This window comes from Rutidosis leptorrhynchoides, chromosome 11 (assembly GCF_046630445.1).
Source record: "Rutidosis leptorrhynchoides isolate AG116_Rl617_1_P2 chromosome 11, CSIRO_AGI_Rlap_v1, whole genome shotgun sequence".
NCBI lineage: Eukaryota > Viridiplantae > Streptophyta > Magnoliopsida > Asterales > Asteraceae > Rutidosis > Rutidosis leptorrhynchoides.
In genome coordinates, this window is record NC_092343.1 from 393,753,769 (window position 1) to 393,765,705 (window position 11,937).

Below are 11,937 nucleotides of genomic sequence, written 5' to 3' on the forward strand. Positions count from 1 at the left end.
CATTCTCCCTACGCACAGCAAAGCAATTCAAAATTTTCAAATATGCCCAACTGAGAATCTTTCCTCCTGTAACCTTTCCCGTTCGATCGTAATATAACTTGTATTTTGGTTCCAACGGTACTTTCTTAAACCAAGTTTTGGTGCAAGATCTTTGATACTCCCTCCATTCTTTGTTTTTCTGTTTGTTTATGGTATTAATATTCTCACCCTCTTTGTTCACACCAGATGACTCACCTTCCTCAACCGTTCGCTTCTCATCCACTTTCCTATTCAGAACATCATCACTTTGTTGATTAAAAAGATCAGCAAACTCAGGAAAGTCATCTTCCTCAGCACTTTCAGCAATGTTCTCATCATCCGAAGCATCCTCAACTATAACTTCTTCAGCACTATCATCGCTTGAATGCCTCTTCTCACGTGTACCAGCAGTATTTGGAGCCTTTTCAGCAGCAATCAACTTATCTACCTCTATACCAAACATTCTAGCTATTTCTTCATCTTTCATAGTATGTACAATCTACCCCTCCTACACATCATAGTCTAACGAGCTAATCACTGTACCTTGATGGTCCAAAAAATATGTTAACTTATGAATATCAACAGACAGAGGTTTAGGAAAATGTACCTCCTGTATCTTACTCACTTTCTCAGTCCCCTCAGATGAAGAGTCTGAAGAGAATTCACTTTCTGTAGAAAAGAGATCATCATCAATGTGCTCCACCTTTAACCGAATTATCCCATCTTGAGGATCGGCTTCTATCTTTCCCTTAAACTTTCGATCTCGACGATCCAACCTCCTGATCCTCTTAGCCTGTTTTTCTGTTAACTGTTTTAAATCAACAACTAACTTCTGAGATTTCTCAAGTTCGGAAGTCAATGAGTCCACTTTAGCTTGTAACTCATTCACCCTTTTCTTTTTCTCTTTATCCTTCTTTGTCATCTCATCAACCTTATTAACCAAGTTCAGCACAGTAGCCTGAAGAGTAACAAATGCCGGATTAGCATTTGTAAGAGCCAGTGAGCTACCCTCCTGCGTAGAAGCAACTTGGGATGTTGGAACTTGTTGAGTAGGTTGAGCAGGTGGTACCGGAGGTGCCTGAACACGTTGAGTAGACGATACTTCATCTCTTTGAGTAGCCGAACTCCCACCTGAAGGATCAACAACCCTTCTCACATGACCTCTCTTTCTTTTTGGTCTTCTCAGAGGTTCATCCACCTGAACTTCCTTCCTTTTTAACGACATTAACAACTCACCACCTTCGGTAACCTCATCTTCCAAGCTGTAAATCTCGAGATCATCAGCTGTTCGACCTGAGTGAGAACCAACCTCAACCACCTCATCTTCATCCTCCGTTTCTGTAAAATCTGGAATAATATCCTCCTTGTCAGAATCACTATCCTTATTTCTCCACATTCTAGGGTTCCTTGCAACATAATCAGCCTTTTTCAGATGACCAAACAAAGGACGGTTTGGTAGTGCTAGTTTACCTTGTAATAAATCATATGCCTCACCAATTCATTGTTCATCACATTTAGCTTAATGAGATCCTTATCCTCTCGGATAAGCTCGTATGCTGAGAATTAATAACTATCCGAAGAAATCGAGGATAAAGCAGATAAGGATCAGACTTAAACTTGTTGTTCTCAATCAAGTAATCAAAAATAACCCAGAGAAGTTAAACGGAAGATTGAAAATTAAAGCCACCATCATTGATTGCATCACAAAGTTTAAGTCATCATGATCTTCCCTTCTTGAACTCAAAACAGTGAACAATAACATGAGCCAAATACTTGAAAGTAGGACAGAAACCTGATTTCAACACTTTTGACTTAGTCAAATCCCCATAATACTTACATCTCTGGAAACAGTCTTTGACAAGTCCCAAATTCAACCTTGTTTTTATATCTGCCTTATCAGGAAAGTGTAACAGCCTCCTGATATGTCCTTCAGTAATAACAATCGGCTTACCCTGAACCACACTGTTCAGCACATCAATCCTTTGTTCACCATCCATAGCTTTGGACAAAGTAACATTCTTCCAAAATTCACGTTGATGAGACACATAAGCTGGCACATCAATAATGATAGCTGTGTAAATCCGAGAATGCTCAAGGAACTCCATAATCCCATGATAATCAGCTAAAGTATCAATCTTATTCAAGTTTGCAATCATGTTGTTGTTAGGTCCAACCTGCAACTCATTGTTATGCTCAGCAGCCTTCTTAGATCGAGACTTTGTCACCCTTCTTGGTTTAGTCTTCTTTTCAGCACGTGTCTAACCAGAACATGAACTGGTAGCCCTGACAGTAGAAACACTTGAAACGAGAGTCCCAGACATATCTGAAATACACAGCCATAATATCACAAACACAAAAATTATCAGCTAAAAATCAAAATTAGGGTTTCTGACATGTACCCGTACGGTTGAAATGAAAACAGATACGGTTGCACGTGTAACCGTACGGGTATGTCCTAATTTATACAGATGCATCAGTGCCTGTTTAAACTTTGAATCTGCTGTGAAACCGTGCGGATACACATAATTATACTCAGTTGCAAGCACAACCGTGCGATTGCATGGTGCAACCGTGCGGTTGCATTCATCCGAACTATTAGGGTTTTCAAAACCCAAATCCACCAAACTGAGTATTGATCATCAAATAAATCATTGTAATAGCATCTAATATCTCCGATTAGCATGTTCTAAAACAACAATTTCAGTTAAAACACATCAACACTCCCTGTATTAATCTTAAGTTCATAAAAAATAAAAACTTATTAAAACTAGAGATTTAATGGATGAAATAGAACCTGTTGAAGATCAAATTGATGAGAAACACATGTAGAATTAGAAAAACGAGATCAAAAGCTCCCCTTAACACTTTGCAATTTTAGATGAATTTAACACTTAACCAAATGAGAGCACAAGCAACCCACGGTTCTGAGTCTGGGTATTTATACCCGTCCTGCAACCGTGCGGTTACAGGGTTGTATCCGGCCCAAAAATACGTAACCGTACATTGTAATATGTAACTGTATAGTTAGATTTTAAGTCCAAAAACCCTTAAATTTCACTTATCCGGGCGGTTACATGGTGTAACCGTGCGGTTGCATTGTGTTACCGTTCGATTGCAGTAAAATTATTATCATTTTAATTTTCCAATCCTCGTTTCATCTAACGCTAATTCTCAGCCAATTCAACTCACTTATGTAAACTAGTCCATAAAATCTCAACTTTACTCATCTTTTCCAGATCCAAAAGTATTTTAACCTAAGTCAAATAAATGAATACCCGACTTAATAAACTTTTCATTTTACGGATCTCTTCAACTAACACTTACACACTTGCTTACTCCCCCTGGTCCACACATACAGAGTTTATGAAGTAACCACCAAATGATATGCAAAATATACAGTATGAAACATGCTAAAATATTAAAACACAATAAAACTTTTTGTCTTTTTCATTTTATAATGCAAACAATGGAAAAAATAAAATAAAGTAATGCAAGCATATACATTATGATGAATTAAATCAACAAACTAACTGCCTAGTGGATATCATAAGCAGGAGCAAACTACATATCTAACCTAGTATAAACACATATTTTTATGAGAAGATGAGTTAATCAACATTTTTCTTGGGATCAGAACTGAAGTATATTCTGCAATAGTTAACATCGTTAAATTCATTCATTCAGCACTTATTGTTCCATTTAGATTTTCAAGTACTTACACTTTTAGTCTTTGAAAATCAATAAACCTATCAGACTTTCCTCCCAGACTTTTTGAAAATCACTTACACACATGGGTAAATAATCTTAAACTTAGTCCTCACTTGAGATCGCACAAATTTTTTAGGTAGTCAATTGAGCACAATATATTGACGTTGTCCGCTATCACCTCAATGTACTTTCGATTTGATTGAACAGGAACATCTCACGATGTTTTCAGCAATCCTGTCAGCCATGAGCTTCTACCTTAAACTTATACCTTTCGATTCAGAAAGCTTTATTTATCTCAATTTTATTGCATACTCCGTAAGAACACAATTACCATTCGCTATAACCCCATGCTTGAACAGAAAGCTAATAATGATAGAATGAAATGATGATTTTGGGAGTGATGGAATTCTAAATCAGGATACCCTCCAGAAGATATCCCCAGCTATCTAGATCAATCGGCACAACTGATAATGCTAAAAACGAACATATATTTCATAGCATTATTCCTCAAGAAAGACAAGCTTTTAGTTGCAATTGTTCTATTTACAAGAGATATTCGTTTAAATAATAAAAGGTGAAGACAAAAGACAGATTCGACGAATTGAAGACGCAAACGACCAAAAAGCTCAAAAGTACAAAAGACAATCAAAAAGGTTCCAATTATTGATAAGAAACGTCTCGAAATTACAGAAGTACAAGATTCAAAACGCAAAGTACAAGATATTAAATTGTACGCGAGGACGTTCGAAAATCCGGAACCGGGACTAGAGTCAACTCTTAACGCTCGACGCAACGGACTAAAAATTACAAGTTAACTATGTATATAAATATAATATAATATATAATTAATTATATTAATTATATATATATTATATATATATATTAAAAACCGTCGGCAGCAAGAAACTCCAAGGGTGTGAGCTGTAAATATATCTCCGCGACTCGCGGAGTTTGAAGGGCATTTTGCCGCGAGTCGCGGAGCCCCAATTTTCAACTCTGGCTATAAAGCCAACCGAATTCTGATCAAATTTCATATCTTATTTTTCTCAATCTCTCTCTCAATATATACGTAATATATATATAATTTATATTTTAATTTTAATTTTAATTTTAAATCCTAATAATAAGGGTATGTTAGCGAATGTTGTAAGGGTGTAAGTCGAAATTCTGTCCGTGTAACGCTACGCTATTTTTAATCATTGTAAGTTATGTTCAACCTTTTTACATTAATGTCTCGTAGCTAAGTTATTATTATGCTTATTTAAAACGAAGTAATCATGATGTTGGGCTAATTACTAAAATTGGGTAATTGGGATTTGTACCATAATTGGGGTTTGGACAAAAGAACGACACTTGTGGAAACTAGACTATGGGCTATTAATGGGCTTTATATTTGTTTAACTAAATGAAAGTTTGTTAATGTTAATATAAAGAATTACAATTGGGCGTCCCTATAAATTACCATATACACTCGATCGGACACGATGGGCGGGGTATTTATATGTACGAATAATCGTTCATTTAACCGGACACGGGAATGGATTAATAGCCACTAGAATAATTAAAACAGGGGTGAAATTACATTCAAGGGTAATTGGTGTAATTGTTAACAAAGTAGTAAAACCTTGGTTTACACGCAGTCGATAACCTGGTGTATTCATTAAACAAAGTATTAAAACCTTGTTACAATTCGAATCCCCAATTAGTTGGAATATTTATCTTCGGGTATAATAATAATTTGACGAGGACACTTGCAATTTATATTTATGACTGATGGACTGTTATGGACAAAAACCAGACGGACATATTAAATAATCCAGGACAAAGGACAATTAACCCATGGGCATAAAACTAAAATCAACACGTCAAACATCATGATTACGGAAGTTTAAATAAGCATAATTCTTTTATTTCATATTTAATTTCCTTTATTTTATATTTAATTGCACTTCTAATTATCGCACTTTTATTTATTTTATTTTATCGCACTTTTAATTATCGTACTTTTTAATTATCGCAAGTTTATTTTATCGCACTTTTATTATTCGCAATTTCATTATCATTATTTACTTTACGCTTTAATTTAAGTCTTGTATTTATTTTATATTTTACATTAGGTTTTAACTGCGACTAAAGTCTTAAAATCGACAAACCGGTCATTAAACGGTAAAAACCCCCCTTTATAATAATAATATTACTTATATATATATTTGTATTTTTATAAAAGTAAACTAATATAGCGTTGAGCTTTGTTTAAAGATTTCCCTGTGGAACGAACTGGACTTACTAAAAACTACACTACTGTACGATTAGGTACACTGCCTATAAGTGTTGTAGCAAGGGTTAAGTATATCCATTCTATAAATAAATAAATATCTTGTGTAAAATTGTATCGTATTTAATAGTTTTTCCTAGTAAAATATAAGCTATTTTATATACACCTCGCTTCACATCAAGTTATTTTTGGCGCCGCTGCCGGGGAACTATCTTAAAAGCCGGAAGCGCAACGCTAATATATAAAAAAAAAAAAAGATTTTTAGTTACTTTTATTAAAAGTCGTTTTTGTAAAAATACGTTTTAAATATTAGAAAAAAAAAACAAAAATATAAGTATTTTTAGGATTTTGTTAAATATTTAAGTTTTATAAGTTTCTTTATTTTTATTTTAGTTTATAAAAATATAAGTTTTAATTTTAATATCTTTTATTTAATTAAAAAACAGAAAACAGAAAATAAAATAAAATAAAAAATAAAGAAAAACGCGTAAAAACACAAAGCTGTCAACTGAATTCCTGAACCCCGCGACTCGCGGGGTTTTCTTCTTTATTTGCCGCGACTCGCGGAGCTACTCTGACAGGCGACAAGGAAGCCCTAATCGAGCATTAATTACGGATATTATTAATTAATTATTATTATTACCTAATTTGTATTATTATTATTATTAGTTTTAATTTTAATTTTACTTTTTATTTAATTTAATGTATTTAGTATAAATAAGTTTAATAAAATTATAAAATTAATAGTTTTATTAAATAAATAATATAAAAATAATAGTTTTATAAAAATTGTACTTTTTACAACTTTTTGTATATTTTTATATTTTGTACCTTTTTAATCGTTGTAGCGTAATATTTGTATTTTTAGCTCATTTTTAATTTTAAACTTAGTTTTTGCTATAGTTATTTTTACTCCTAGATTTTTAGGCTTTGCCGTAGAATTCCTTAAGTGCTTTTTCTTTAGACTAAGATTTAGGTGCTTTAGAATTTTGCGACGCCTTTTTAAGTTTTAGTTTCTTTTTAAGTTATTTCCATTTGGGATTTAGTTTTTCCTTGTAAGCTTTAATATTTTTAGACCTTTTACTATGTACCAATTATCATTCCAATTAGTAATTTCAATTTGCGATTATAATTTTAAGTTAGTTGTAGTAATAAGGTTAAATTAGTTAAGTATTTTTAAGTTTTTATAAGTTTCTTTTATTTTTCCGTCACCTTTTATTTTTCAATCATTTTTCTTTTTCGACCTTTTTCGACGAACTCTTTTTCTCTCTTATTTCTCGCCATTCTAGTTTTTAGGACTTAGAATTTTTTCTACTTCTTATCTAAATTTCTTAAAATTACGAAAATTTATTTTAAGTGGTTAAATTAATAGACATCAAAATTTTCTGGTTCGTAGTAATAGTTGGATTTGTACGTGGACCGGGTTATTGGAGCCAAACAGTCCTCAATTATATTGAGACCAAACGAATCCTGCCCCTCTGCTGCATCTTTTGGCTATTCGAAACGTGGGCAAAATCAGAAAAGTCTATTGATTGGATAACTTATTATAATTTTTCTTTCCTTTTAAAAACTAATAGGATATTCAGTGAATGCACCGAGCAAGACGTTCACCACCTTTTGTACGTTCACCACCTGTAACTCGATCAAGACATCGTTTAACAAATATAACCGCCGTTGATTTTTCTTTAGAATCGACATCCAGTCGACCAAGTACTTCAGTTCAAATTTCTGATAATCCAGTTTTTGAAACAAACCTCACAATTGAGAATCCAGAAAATATTCAAGAACGGTTCATAGATCCTGAACCATTAAACTTTCCTCCGGAACCACCAATCATTCAAACAGAGATTGTTGAGGATCGAACCATTAAATCAGAATCATCTATTGATACCGATTCAACAAATTCAATTATGGAGAATCTGGAACCTTTAAGTATGGAAGACCGAATGAGAGCTAAACGCACTGGCCAAGGTCACGCAATTACTCATCCAGACATTAATGCGCCAGATTATGAAATCAAAGGACAAATTCTACACATGGTGACTAATCAATGCCAATTTAGTGGTGCGCCGAAGGAAGATCCAAATGAACATCTACGTACCTTTAATAGGATCTGCACACTATTTAAAATACGAGAAGTGGAGGATGAACAGATATATCTCATGTTATTTCCCTGGACTTTAAAGGGAGAAGCCAAAGATTGGTTGGAATCGTTACCTGAAGGGGCGATCGATGCATGGGATGTTTTAATTGACAAATTTCTTAAACAATTCTTTCCTGCATCTAAAGCCGTAAGACTTCAAGCAGAAATTGTTACGTTCACACAAAAGCCAAATGAAACTCTATATGAGGCGTGGACAAGATATGGAAAGTTGTTAAGAGGATGTCCGCAACATGGTTTAGACACCTGCCAAATAGTACAAATATTCTACCAAGGATGCGACATCACTACAAGAAAAGACATAGATATAGCAGCTGGTGGTTCTATTATGAAGAAAACCGAAACTGATGCTTACAAAATTATTGATAACACTGCTTCCCACTCACATGAGTGGCACCAAGAAAAAGATATCATTAGATCATCTAAAGCAGCTAGAGCCGATTCTAGCCATGACTTAGATTCCATTTCAGCAAAGATAGATGCTTTCGAGAGACGAATGGAAAAGATGACTAAGGATATTCACTCAATACGAATTAGTTGTGAGCAGTGTGGAGGACCACATTTGACAAAAGATTGTCTCAGTATTGAATTAACAATGGAACAAAGAGAGAATATTTCATACATAAACCAAAGGCCTGGAAATAATTATCAGAATAATTATCAACCGCCAAGACCTATTTACAATCAAAATCAGAGCTATAATCGAAATATTCCATACAATAACCAACAAGGTCCTAGCAATCAACAAGTATCCAATAATACTTACAATCAGCAAAGACCGAATTTTCAAAACAAACCACCACAACAAACCGATGATAAAAAGCCGAATTTAGAAGATATGATGACGAAGCTAGTTGAAACTCAAACGCAGTTTTTCACATCTCAAAAACAAACCAATGAACAAAATGCATAAGCATTTAGAAATCAACAAGCTTCTATTCAAAATCTGGAACAAGAAGTAAGTAACCTAGCAAGGTTAATAGGTGAAAGAAAACCGGGAAGTCTACCTAGTGATACAAACGCTAACCCCCGGAATGAAACAGCTAAAGCTATTACCACAAGAAGTGGTACAACACTTAAATCACCTGAAATACCAGTAACTTCTGATGAAACTATTCCTACTCCACAAGAACCACAACCTGATCAAGATAAGGAAAAAGAACCGGTAGTTGAAAAGGTTAATGAAGATAACACAGTTAAGGATAAACCTTATGTTAAACCATACCAACCACCACTTCCTTACCCGAGTAAAATGAAGAAAGAGAAACTTGAAGCCGAGCAATCCAAATTCTTGGATATGTTTAAACAGATAAATGTAAATCTTCCTTTCATTGATGTGATTTCAGGAATGCCTAGATATGCCAAATTCTTGAAAGATCTAATCTCAAATAGAAAGAAAATGGAAGAACTCTCGGCTGTTACTATGAATGCTAATTGTTCAGCAGTGCTGTTGAATAAGATACCAGAAAAATTATCTGATCCAGGAAGTTTCACAATTCCATGTTTTCTGGGTAGTCTTAGTTCAATAGAAGCATTGGCAGACTTAGGTGCTAGTATAAATCTAATGCCGTATTCACTATACGCTAAACTAGACCTTGGAGAATTAAAACCAACCAGAATAAGCATACAACTAGCCGATAGATCAATAAAATATCCTAGAGGGATAATGGAGAACATGCTAGTTAAAGTTGGTAATTTAGTATTTCCAGTAGATTTTGTTGTTTTGGACATGGAAGAAGATTCTCAAGTTCCTCTCATATTAGGAAGACCATTCTTAAACACGGCTAAAGCAATGATAGACGTGTTCGGTAAGAAACTGACCCTAAGTATAGAGGATGAGAGTGTTACCTTTTCAGTGGATAGAGCCATGCAACAACCACAATCTGCAGATGATACATGTTATTATATTCAAACTATAGATGCACATGCAGAATTATTAGAAGAATTTCCAGAATTACAAGGAACAGGAGAATGTTCTTTAGGAGAAGGTAATGAACCAATTGATGAAGCTGAAATGTTAGCTACACTTATAGCTAATGGATATGAACCAACAACAGAAGAAATTCAAATGCTAAAAGAAGAAGACAGATATCGATATAAATCATCGATAGAAGAACCTCCGAAATTAGAGTTAAAGCCACTTCCAAACCATTTGGAATACGCTTATTTACATGGTGAATCTGAATTACCTGTAATAATATCGTCTTCTCTTACTGAAAATGAGAAATCACAGCTCATTTCTGTGTTGAAAGCTCATAAACCAGCCATTGCATGGAGGATTCATGATATTAAAGGAATAAGTCCTTCGTATTGCACACATAAAATCCTTATGGAAGAAGGTCATAAAACGTATGTGCAACGTCAACGAAGACTAAATCCTAATATGCAAGATGTAGTTAAGAAAGAGATTATTAAACTACTAGATGCAGGTTTAATTTATCCAATTTCTGATAGTCCATGGGTAAGCCCAGTTCAATGCGTACCTAAGAAGGGTGGTATGACTGTCATTATAAATGAGAAAAATGAGCTTATTCCTACTAGGACTGTAACAGGATGGCGTGTATGTATTGATTATAGAAAATTAAATGACGCCACCAGAAAAGATCACTTTCCCTTACCTTTCATAGATCAAATGTTGGAAAGATTAGCCGGAAATAGTTACTATTGTTTTCTAGATGGATTTTCCGGATATTTTCAAATTCCAATAGCACCCGAAGATCAAGAGAAAACCACATTCACGTGCCCTTATGGTACTTTTGCTTACAAACGCATGCCATTTGGACTTTGCAACGCCCCTGCAACCTTTCAAAGGTGTATGATGGCGATTTTTCACGACATGATAGAAGAATGCATGGAAGTATTCATGGATGACTTTTCAGTCTTCGGTGATACATTTAAATCATGTCTAGTTAATCTGGAACGAATGCTAATTAGATGCGAAAAATCAAATCTAGTACTTAATTGGGAGAAATGCCATTTCATGGTTAAAGAAGGCATCGTTCTTGGACATAAAATTTCAAAAGAAGGAATTGAAGTGGATAGAGCTAAAGTAGATGTAATTGCTAAACTTCCACATCCCACCAATGTTAGAGGAGTTAGGAGTTTTCTAGGGCATGCCGGTTTTTACCGACGTTTCATAAAAGATTTTTCTAAAATTGCCACTCCTATGAATAAACTCCTAGAAAAGGATGCGCCATTTATCTTTTCAGATGAATGTATCAAATCTTTTAATATTCTTAAAGAAAAACTCACTAATGCACCGATCATGATAACACCAAATTGGAATCTACCATTTGAACTAATGTGCGATGCAAGTGATTTTGCAATGGGAGCCGTTTTAGGACAAAGGATTGAAAAACGATTTCAACCTATATATTATGCTAGTAAGACGTTACAAGGAGCACAAACGAACTATACAACCACTGAAAAAGAACTCCTTGCTATTGTCTTTGCTTTTGACAAATTTCGATCATATCTCGTTCTAGCAAAAACGGTGGTCTATACCGACCATTCTGCTCTTAGATACCTATTTTCAAAACAAGATGCTAAACCAAGATTAATCCGTTGGATCTTACTCTTACAAGAGTTTGATATTGAAATTCGAGATAAAAAAGGAGCAGAAAATCTCGCCGCTGATCATCTTTCTCGTCTTGAAAATCCCGAATTAGAAGTTCTAAATGAATCGGCCATACAAGACAACTTTCCTGATGAATATCTATTGAAGATAGATTATAAAGAAATCCCATGGTTTGCAGACTATGCAAACTACTTAGTT